The sequence below is a fragment of the Lissotriton helveticus genome, chromosome 1_2 (assembly GCF_964261635.1).
Source record: "Lissotriton helveticus chromosome 1_2, aLisHel1.1, whole genome shotgun sequence".
Classification (NCBI taxonomy): domain Eukaryota; kingdom Metazoa; phylum Chordata; class Amphibia; order Caudata; family Salamandridae; genus Lissotriton; species Lissotriton helveticus.
This window is the reverse complement of record NC_136058.1, coordinates 395,825,221-395,836,968: the sequence shown is the minus strand read 5'-3', so window position 1 is coordinate 395,836,968 and position 11,748 is coordinate 395,825,221. Positions and strand designations below refer to the sequence as shown.

The following is an 11,748-nucleotide window of genomic DNA, read 5'->3' as shown; positions in this document are numbered from 1 at the left end:
GTCATTCACAGCATAGGTAATGTTTTTTCCCTGTGTGCGTCTGCTCATGTAGAGTGAGATTGCGTTTAAAATTGATGCTTTTCTGGCACTTGGAGCACTGAATTATTTTGATAGTGTGTTTTCTTATGGCGCTTGTAACCATCTCTACCTCTGAATCTTTTCTGACATTTAGAGCACTGATAATTTTTTTTCTCCAGTGTGGATTCTCACATGTTTAGTGAGATGAGATTTACGGCTGAAACATTTTAGGCATTCGGAGCACTGATAAGGCTTTTCTCCAGTGTGGATTCTTATATGGTAAGTGAGACTGCCTTCTTCACTGAAACATTTCTGGCATTCAGAGCACTGATAAGGTTTTTCCCCAGTATGGCTTCTTATATGCTGAGTAAGACTGATTTTTTGACTGAAACATTTTTGGCATTCAGAGCACCGATATGGTTTTTCCCCAGTGTGGGTTCTTGTATGCAGAGTGAGACTGCTTTTTACACTGAAACATTTGTGGCATTCGGAGCACTGATAAGGTTTTTCCCCAGTGTGGGTTCTTGTATGTTGAGTGAGTATTATTTTGTCACTGAAACATTTCTGGCATTCAGTGCACTGATAAGGTTTTTCCCCAGTGTGGAATCTCACATGTGCAGTTAGATGTGATGTACGTCTGAAATCTTTTGGGCATTCAGAGCACTGATAAGGTTTTTCCCCAGTGTGGGTTCTTATATGCTTAGTGAGACTGAATTTGTTTATGAAACATTTCTGACATTCAGAGCACTGATAAGGTTGTTCCCCAGTGTGGGTTCTTATATGCACAGTGAGAAAGCGTTTTTCACTGAAACATTTCTGGCATTCAGAGCACTGATAAGGTTTTTCCCCAGTGTGGATTCTCATATGTTCAGTGAGATGAGATTTACAGCTGAACCTTTTCTGGCATTCCGAGCACTGATAAGGTTTTTCCCCAGTGTGGAATCTCAAATGTGCAGTTAGAAGTGATTTACGGTTGAAATGTTTTGGGCATTCAGAACACTGATAAGGGTTTTCCCCAGTGTGGGTTCTTATATGCTGAGTGAGACAGATTTTTTCACTGAAACATTTGTGGCATTCAGAGCACTGAAAAGGTTTATACCCAGTGTGGGTTCTTATATGCCGAGTGAGATTGCTTTGGTCACTGAAACATTTCTGGCATTCAGAGTGGGTTAATGCATGTTGAGATAGGCTCGGTTTGTTACAAAACCTTTTCTGGCATTCAGAGCACTGATAAGGTTTTTCCCCAGTGTGGAATCTCAAATGTGCAGTTAGAAGTGATTCACGGTTGAAATGTTTTGGGCATTCAGAACACTGATAAGGGTTTTCCCCAGTGTGGGTTCTTATATGCTGAGTGAGACGGATTTTTTCACTGAAACTTTTTTGGCATTCAGAGCACTGGTAAGGTTTTTCCACAGAGTGGGTTAATGCATGTTGATGTAGAGTCGCTTTGACTCTAAATCTTTTCTGGCATTCAGAGCACTGATAAGGTTTTTCCCCAGTGTGGATTCTCATATGCTCAGTAAGATAAGATTTACGCCTGAAGCTTTTTTGGCATACTTTGCACGGAGAGTGGTTTTCCCCAGTGTGGATTCTCATATGCTCAGTGAGATAAGATTTACGCCTGAAACTTTTTTGGCATACTTTGCACTGAGAGTGGATTCCCCCAGTGTGCATTCTGTCAAATTCTGTGAGATAAGATTTATGGCTGTGTCTTTTTTGGCACTGTTATAATCTCCTGTTCATAAATGTGCAGTACAATATTACTATACGCAGATATTAAGGATGTACTTTCCCAGGAACTTTATTGGTAGTTATATGGGTTATTTTACATATAATGTTATGCAGCACATGGTACCTTCCTACTCCCCTCCCTTTCCTCCCCCTGTGGTATGTTCCTTGTCCCTGAAGGCTGCTTTAGAATGTTGACAGTGAGGGCATGCTGAGTTGAAGAGAGCGATGTTATAGGTGTCCTGATAAGCTATCCTGGTGGCACTGTGGAGGTCGTGAATAAAGAAGAAGTTATCCAGCTACCTGTCTGGTATCTTTTTAAAAGGCACATGTAACTTTTGTCCCCAAATTAGGTTATTTTGCCTTCATTGAGGTGTTTTTGAACACTGAATTTGTTCTCACAGTTCGTGTTTTTATTAGGTGTATACCTAGAGTTAATATCTCTACGATTAGTTTTCTCTTGCTTATATGCCACGGTAAGAAGGAACCCGATTTTAGAGTCAGGTTTGTTTAGATAATGTTCAGCATTTATCTCTAAAAGAAATTGTGTATAATCTTCTTAACACTTGAATTGAGCAAAATATGTCTGGAAGCAGCCCTGTAACACCAGTCGAAATGTTATTCGCAGATAATAGTCTTTTGGTTATAGCCTCTCCGGCAGCAACTTATTTTGTGACTGAAGATTTTCTCAAATCTATTTGTATAGGTTCTTAGCAATGCAGTGATAAGGTGTTAGTCTGATATTTAATGATTAAACTGAGAAGTACCTTTTTGCACTGGCGTAATGGCAGTAACTGAGGGCGTTAGAACGTGCACATTACTATTGTGGATCATTAGTCGCAGAACATCAGTTCCTTTTACCCTTTCTATGTTTGGGGTAAGGTTAAGATTTGTAGTTCTGAAGACGAGGATGTATTTACATTACCTATAGCGCAACTGTGCTCATTTATTCCATTTTTATCTTTAACAGTTTTACATATCACTCACGCACAGCAGATAATGTTGAGGCAATTTACATAGAATTACAGAACAGTACACAATAAAAAGGAAACAATCTGAGACTGTTATGAACACAATAAAGTGGTGAATTTTTAAGGTTTTCGCCAGAGTGAGCAGAGTGGGTCGTGGTTTTCTACCCAGAGGCAGATAGTCTCAAACTTGCGTAACTGGTTAAAAACGGTTGTTGAACAAAGGTGATTTTCCAATCTTTCGGTTGTTAACGTGTCAGCTTCGGAGTCTTCTTTCAGCATCTTTTCTTTGATGGTCTGCAGAAGAAACCTTTTGTTATAACTTTCTTTTATGCAGTGTGTGCTTCCTCTCTGGAATTACATGATGTTTTAGATGAACGTTATTCTGTGCACGGATATGGCTTTGCTCTGGGTTAATGAAATGCTAAATTAGAGACTTCACTGACAGTATAGTACTTTCCTCAGCTCCCACTTCCTCGCCACACCTAGATTTTGGAAATTGTTTAAACGTAGAAGGTTGGATGTCCTTCAGTTTTTCAAAATAATCCTTCTTATGGCACTGACTTCCGTTGCCTGGTGCTAAATCTTGCTTTTTTCGTCAGTAATTTCAATCACCTATAGTATTAAAATTAAATAGTTAATACATGAAAAATTCCTAAAATATAATTTGCAAGCCAAATCAATGCAGAGTTGCAGAATATTGAAAATGTTGAGCTGTTTTTCAGACAGAGCAGAGTAGGAGTGAGGATTTATAGAATTTTCAACATTTTATTAAGCTCACAAAGGATACATGCACCGTATGGACTTGTAACATAGAATCCCAAAGGCAGAAATTAAAGTCATATGCACTGGCACCAAACAGATATTTAAAAAAGGATACTATTAATTAATTTTTAATCTAGATTTCTGGAACGGGAATTTCCCCTCCATGGACAACGGGCATTTTACCCCTGCCCTGAGTTACCACCTACTTGTAGCTGGTATCCTGACTTTTGAGTTTGGCCTCTGCCACACACAAATCTATTGTGTATTGCGAGGACTATGCCTAGACATATCCCTCAACTATGGTCCAGAGTATGAATCGAGGGCAATGAAATTAAGGCGTACTTTCATGTGTTCATTTTATTCCACCTGATTATCCTTTGTTAGGTTTTTCTGCACCTGGATGTACCGGGTGCAGAAAAACAGGACACCATTTTTGTCCAGACAGGAAAATTAGACTGAATTTTTCTGCCACCCCAGTATTGTGCAACTTCTAACAAGGGACTATGAGAGGTCTTGGACCGGTCCTGTGACCTGGAGGGTCACACCAAGTGTTCCCTTATTTAAGGCAGAGGACTGTCATGGGTTTAACAGCTAGAGCGGTGGTGGCAATACACCCTGTTGTAAGGATCAATAGCCTGATGAGATCTTTGAACATGGTCAGTGTAGTGGCTTCCTACTGACACACCCATGTAATGCTCCATTTCTATACCTGTGCCCAGACTTTGCGCTAACATCAAGTGCGTGCTTAGGGTGTTGGTGTGCGTAGCATAAATGCAATGTGAGAGTGCGACAGAGTAAACCGCATCTCCTGCCTGCCAGTTGTGTATGCAAGTGGGACCATCTATCCCTTTTTTATACCCTAGTTCAAAGTCCTCTGTAACCAAGGAATAAAGTGCTCTACAAAGTACTCAGGTGCTGCTGTGACACCAGGGATGGTGTCAGCCTATCTAAGTTGAGGGGACATCACCTGCAGGCTGAATTACTTAATGGAGTAGCTGTGTACCTGTCCTGAAGAGCCTAGAAGTCTGCCTAGAAGCCTGCCTGTCTGGTAAGAAAGGGAAGGGAGGACAGGGCTGTCCTGGAAGAAGCAAGGTCCGACACATCCTCGTTATCTGTAGGGTGGGCCGGAAAGCCATCCAGCAGGACCAACTAGTCTGAGGGACTTCCCCCCCCCCCCCGCCTCGCCAAGACTCTCCCAACAGTTCAAGGCAAAAAATAAAACTCTACGACAATGTGATTGTTGAGGCCCAGTTGGTAGATTGTGTGCTGCCAACGGCGTTTTCAAGGTTGCATTTGCCAAATTCCTAACACAACAGGGTCTAAATCTCCTGGCTTCCTGGAGAGCATGTGTTGGGCTTTTAGCTGCTGAATTTCTGACTACTCTGTGTCAGAGGCCCATGAGGGACTACAACTACTCCAGTGTCAAACACCCTGTCTGAGCTTACACCTGTGGTCCAGCCGGCCACAGTGTGGGCTCAATTGCTGACGGTCGGGCCTCCAGAGGGCCTGCACTTACCGACAGGCCAGGTATGACGGCAACCTTGGGACTGCTGATCTTCAGGCAAAGGCAAAGAAAAGACAGAGTGGGTGCCCTACTGAATGCAGCCCTACATCCAGGACAAAAGCGCACCACAAAAGCCTGCTGGTGGGTCACTGCTCTCTCGAGTGTTCGGGTGTGCCATTCAAGTGCCGGGAAACAGGAAAGAGACCCAGACAAGACTGACTCATCCTGTGGAAGGATAAGACGCTTATGACAGAGCATATACGCATTGGGGTGACTGGAGTGACAGAACTGCACCTATACTATATTCATGATACTCCTAAATGCCCCTAGAGGGGTAGAGGGTATCATAACCGGACACACCTGTCTACAGCACATGGTAGTCTGGCATGCCTGCACCATCCTTTCACCCAGACTGTCCATAAAGTTGATTTTAGAGCTGCTACGCACATAGCAGGGGGAATCTCAGACCATTTGCTGGTGGAGGTGCGACTCGATGGTCCGGTTGTGAACTTCATCCTACCCCCAAGGGTTGATCCGTGATAATTAAAAGACAAGACGTTCAAAGCTCGTATGAGAGATAGAGCAGAATTCTATTTTAACCGCTTGCGCGCTAGCGGTTTTCCCCGCTGTGTGCGGCGCTTTGAAAAAAAGCCGCGTTACATGACGAGCTCAGCTCGTCATGAGCATACGAGCATCGTCGCTCATGACGAGCTAAGCTCGTCATGAGCGCAGAAGGGGTTAAGGAGAACGGGCGGCCTGTTGAATCAGCTTGCATGCTATAGGGTGAATTTAAGGCAGTGATTCGAGGCCAGACACAAGCCTTGATTGGGAGAATGTCGAAGGAAGGTAAATTGAAGTGCGAGGCTCAGGACAAGGAATGTGCTTTCCTGGAGGTTCGGTTGGCAAGTGGGGAATCAGTTTCTCTCCCATTACACCATCAACTGAAGCAGCACGCATTAAGAGCACTAATGGAAAATAGCGTGCAGTCATGCGCTGGCTACCCAGCATTGTCTCTATGATGTCGGTGATAAAGCCAATGAGTTGCTTACATGGTTAGAGAGACAAGACAAAGGACGGAACTGGATCCTTGAGGACACTGACAACAAGGGGACAGAAATACTGGGAGAGACTTCCTGAAAGACCTGACCCTGCCAATGCTAACGAATGAGGACCGAGACGCACTAGACCAAGACCTGACAGTGGACTAAATCAATAAGACAATAGGAACCTTGCAAACAGGGCAAGCGACGGGCCTGATGAGCTCCCGTTAGAATTATATAAAAGCATGATGGATAAAATCAGGGAGAACCTCCAGAGTAGGTTTCAGACTGCCTGAAGATAATGGTGTCTCCCGGAGCACCAAAGAACGTCTGAGGTGGCGGTCATCCCAACAAGCATTAGAAATGCAATAGGTCTCGGATTTATTTGAGTTAGAGCTAATGGCATTGTAAATGGCAATGTCTTTTAGCCATGTGTTATGGAGTATATGCATGTGGTGTGTAGTGGAATTATGTGGGTTGGATTGGAATTGTAGCAATGGTGGCATGCTGCGCTTTAGATGAATATGTTTAAAAGTAAAGTGCACCATACTGCGATTGCTACAATAGTTAATTGTGGATGCATTAACAATTGATGTGTGCACTGATGGCTGGTGGTGTGTGTGCCTGTAGAAATTGTGCACTGATGGCTGGTGGTGTGTGTGCTTGGTGGAAGCGTGCACTGCCGGCTGGAGGTGTGTGTGCTTGGTGGAAGCCTGCACTGACAGCTGATGGTGTTTGTGCCCGGTGAAAGCGTACACTGACGGCTGGTGGTGTTTGTGCCCGGTGAAAGTGTGCAGTGATGGCTGGTTGCGTGTGTGGTGGTGAGTGTGTGGTGGTGAGTGTGTGGTGGTGTGCGTGGTGGTGTGTGGTGGTGTGTGTGGTGGTGAGTGGTGTGTGTGTGGTCTTATGTGTGTGGTCTTATGTGTGTGGTCTTATGTGTGTGGTCTTTTCCTGCACACTCACTCTTACTCTGCAGTCATTCTGCACTCAGTCTGCACTCACTCTGCAGTTACTCTGCACTCACTCTCATTCTGCACTCATTCTGCACTCACTCTCATTCTGCACTCACTCTAATTCTGCTCTCATTCTGCACTCACTCTCATTCTGCACTCACTCTCATTCTGCACTCACTCTCATTCTGCACTCACTCTGCACTCTCACTCTTCACTCTACACTCTGCACTCTTCACTCTACACTCTGCACTCACTCACACTCTGCACTCACTCACACTCTGCAGCACTCACTCACACTCTGCAGCACTCACTCACACTCTGCAGCACTCACTCACACTCTGCAGCACTCACTCACACTCTGCAGCACTCACTCACACTCTGCAGCACTCACTCACACTCTGCACACACTCTGCAGCACTCACTCACACTCTGCAGCACTCACTCACACTCTGCCGCACTCATTCACACTCTGCCGCACTCATTCACACTCTGCCGCACTCACTCTCTGCCGCACTCACTCTCTGCCGCACTCACTCTCTGCCGCACTCACTCACACTCTGCCACACTCACACGCTGCCCTCAACACGCTGCCCTCAACACGCTGCCCTCAACACGCCCTCAACACTCTGCCATCTGCACGCCCTCAACACTGCCCTCTGCCCTCAATACTCTGCCCTCTGCACGCCCTCAACACTCTGCACTCACACACACTCTGCACGTCCTCAACACGCTGCCCTCAACACGCTGCCCTCAACACGCTGCCTTCAACACGCTGCCCTCAACACTCTGCCCTCAACACTCTGCCCTCAACACGCTGCCCTCAACACGCTGCCCTCAACACGCTGCCCTCAACACTCTGCACGCCCTCAACACGCTGCCCTCAACACTCTGCCCTCTGCACGCCCTCAACACGCTGCCCTCAACACTCTGCCCTCTGCACGCCCTCAACACGCTGCCCTCTGCACACCCTCAACAGGCTGCCCTCAACACTCTGCCCTCAACACGCTGCCCTCTGCACGCCCTCAACACGCTGCCCTCTGCACGCCCTCAACACACTGCCCTCAACACTCTGCCATCTGCTTGCCCTCAACACCCTGCCCTCTGCACGCCCTCAACACGCTGCCCTCTGCACGCCCTCAACACGCTGCCCTCAACACTCTGCCCTCTGCACGCCCTCAACACTCTGCCCTCTGCACGCCCTCAACACGCTGCCCTCTGCACGCCCTCAACACGCTGCCCTCAACAGGCTGCCCTCAACACTCTGCCCTCAATACGCTGCCCTCTGCACGCCCTCAACACTCTGCCCTCTGCACGCCCTCAACACGCTGCCCTCTGCACGCCCTCAACACGCTGCCCTCTGCACGCCCTCTGCACGCTGCCCTCAACACTCTGCCCTCTGCACGCCCTCAACACTCTGCCCTCTGCACGCCCTCAACACGCTGCCCTCTGCACGCCCTCAACAGGCTGCCCTCAACACGCTGCCCTCAACACTCTGCCCTCTGCACACCCTCAACACGCTGCCAACACGCTGCCCTCAACACTCTGCCCTCAACACTCTGCCCTCAACACTCTGCCCTCAACACTCTGCCCTCAACACTCTGCCCCCACACACACTCTGCACGCCCTCAACACGCTGCCCTCAACACTCTCTGCCCTCAACACTCTCTGCCCTCAACACTCTCTGCACTCAACACTCTCTGCACTCAACACTGTCTGAACCTGCCCCAGCCCAGCGCCCCTCTGTGTCTGCAAGAACCATGCCCTAGAAGCTGACTGACCCTGCCCCAGCCCAGCACCCCTCTGCGTCGCAAGAACCATGCCCTGGGAGCAGACTGACCCTGCCTAAGCCCAGCGTATAAGCATAGACAATTCCCAACAGGTATCAATAGGAAGACAATTCAACGGGTGTATGCAATATGCATTACAAAAAAAGGAAAAAAGGAGTCACTGTAAATTTGAGAACAAACGGGTATTATTCACCATTTAGAAAGCAAGGCAGGTCTTATGCAAGATCATACAGTTAAACAGCACTGTATACAGTAAATGGGGTGACAACCCGGTGGCACTTGGTGAAAGTGATATATACATGAATATATACAGTGAATAGTGATGGTGGTGCAAGTGCAGGGGTGAAAACAGCGTGGTCGGCGCGAAGTGACAGTGAAAATAACAGAGTAATGGCTCCAGAGATTTAAGTAATAATCACTTAAAACAAGATTCAATTTTAGGAGTACAAAACACGTAGGGCGCCATAAAATTAGGCTGTGTGGTCGACGGCGTTTCGATCCTCATCAAATCGGGATCATCATCAGGACTGGGTTGTCGGGGAAAACAGTGAAGTCTGCTACTGTCAAAGTCGTGCGGTCGGAAGGGCTGGATACGTGGGTCCAGAGCTGAATGAAGGGTAGGGGATGTATGAGTCGGCGGGGGTGATCTGCGTCTGAATGAATCAGAGGTATTTATCGTGGGTTAATCCGTGGTGTAGCTTCAAGCAGTGAATGCGGGAGCTGAGCGCGGTAGGACAACAGCGCTGTTCAAAGTAGCCGTGACGGCTACTTTGAACAGCGCTGTTGTCCTACCGCGCTCAGCTTCACTGTTTTCCCCGACAACCCCGTCCTGATGATGATCCCGATTTGATGAGGATCGAAACGCCGTCGACCACACAGCCTAATTTTATGGCGCCCTACGTGTTTTGTACTCCTAAAATTGAATCTTGTTTTAAGTGATTATTACTTAAATCTCTGGAGCCATTACTCTGTTATTTTCACTGTCACTTCGCGCCGACCACGCTGTTTTCACCCCTGCACTTGCACCACCATCACTATTCACTGTATATATTCATGTATATATCACTTGCACCAAGTGCCACCGGGTTGTCACCCCATTTACTGTATACAGTGCTGTTTAACTGTATGATCTTGCATAAGACCTGCCTTGCTTTCTAAATGGTGAATAATACCCGTTTGTTCTCAAATTTACAGTGACTCCTTTTTTCCTTTTTTTGTAATGCATATTGCATACACCCGTTGAATTGTCTTCCTATTGATACCTGTTGGGAATTGTCTATGCTTACAGTCTACACCCATCCCAACTTGGTCTATGGGTTCCCTCCTGTTTATCTTATACATAAGCCCAGCGTAGACACAGAGAAGAGGCTGACAGGGAGAGCTCCGTGATCTAAATACATATTTGGATTTTTTGCAGTTTGCTGACTCCAGCTGGAAAGCAAGCGCCGGCTTCAAGTGCTCTTGTTATTCAGTTCATAGACAGCTAAGCGGCCCCATTTGCTGACATAAATCATGGGCATGAAATGTATCCAGTCTCACAATTAAAAGTTTTAAATATAATTTAAATATAATATACGAGTCTATCTCTCAGCACCCTTGCCTACTCGATCTCATAACAGATATTAGTATGCCCGATACGAGAGCAACTCGCAACAAAAAACAGAAGCCGCAAAAAAAAAAGAAACATAATCGTAAACCGCCGGCGAGTTGTGCACCCGCGCGCGTCACTGCCACCATATGTCTTCAATTATCTCCGCCGTGACGGCTGAGAAAATTGAAGATATATGGCCTTCTGGTGCGCGTAACAGACACCAATAGGCCATAGGCGGAGCTACTCGACCGCCTATGGCCTATTGCGTGTTCTGTTTCTAAAGCACACACACACACGGAGGCCAATAGCAATGCACGTAGCAAAAAAAAGCACGAAAAACCACGAGCAGCCTGGAATTCGTTAGGTACGTTTTCGGAAGCCCTGAGAAAAGGACTCTTAGGCCACGCCCACTGCTGACGCAGTGGGACGGTAGGCCCGAGCCCTAAAAAGGACGAACCAGCAACTGAGTGTGGGTCTTATAGGCCTATCTCCCCGCTTAATTTTGAGTCTAAGGTCCTTGCGAACGCCCTGGCGATCTTCCTGCGGACAGTAATTGCAACAGTGGTTCATCCTGATCAATCGGGCTTTATGCCACACCGGGGAACGCGCTTAAATCTCTGACACCTTAATGGAGTACCATATGCAATAGGGGATTCCTTTGCTGAACCAATGGCGCTGCTGTTAAGCTCTTGTATGTGGCCCCTCTAGCGAGCATGCGCCTCAAAAATACAGTTTACCGAGTGTTTGCCATCCGACAGGGATGTTCCTTGTCTCCTATGCTCTTCACACATGTTTGGGTTCACCAGGACCTCTCATATGGGGTATTCCAGTTGATCAGGAGTGGGATGTGAGAATCTCCATCTACTCAGACGTTTTGTTATATGACACGTAGCCAGCCTTCTCGAGTGAACGAATCCTACACATTTTTCACATACTTGGAGATTATTCAGGATATAATATTAACTGGAAGAAGTCCTTAATATTCCTGCTGGTGGCAGGGACCCTGCGGCTTCACTCTAGGTGCACAGTTAGGGTGGCACTACATAGCTTTAAATATTTGGTTGTGTTCATTACAAGAGAGCACAGGCAGGAACATACTCCCGAAATTCGCTGGGATGCCCCACACTTGCGGGCGCTCCCGCTCTCCTTACTAAGCTGGGTGGCCCTATTTAAAGTGATGACCCTCCAGGGTCTCCTGTACATTGTGCAAAAAATGTCCTTTAAGATCCCACCAGACATTTTTTTCAAAAGATAGTCTGAGAACTTCGGCTCCTGTTGTGGGATGGTGGCACGTCACGCTGAGTAAGTTGCAGAGGGGAGTTTATTATGGTGGACTGGCGGTCCGGAGCATTCACAAGAATTACTGGGCCTCGCAGCTGGTGGCAGTCAACAAC

The 11,748-nt window shown here is 46.9% G+C and overlaps 1 long non-coding RNA gene across 3 annotated transcripts in view; it reads right to left on the bottom strand.

Annotated features, from left to right (window-relative positions):
- Window positions 1–2,672: 2,672 nt before the first annotated feature.
- The window catches only part of LOC144807956 (uncharacterized), a 55,103-nt gene continuing 46,027 nt past the window's right edge, over window positions 2,673–11,748 (bottom strand). For all 3 annotated transcript variants that reach the window (XR_013606539.1, XR_013606537.1, XR_013606538.1), the window contains one exon: window positions 2,673–3,329. This is a non-coding gene — a long non-coding RNA (uncharacterized LOC144807956). The remainder of the gene's footprint in view (window positions 3,330–11,748) is intronic.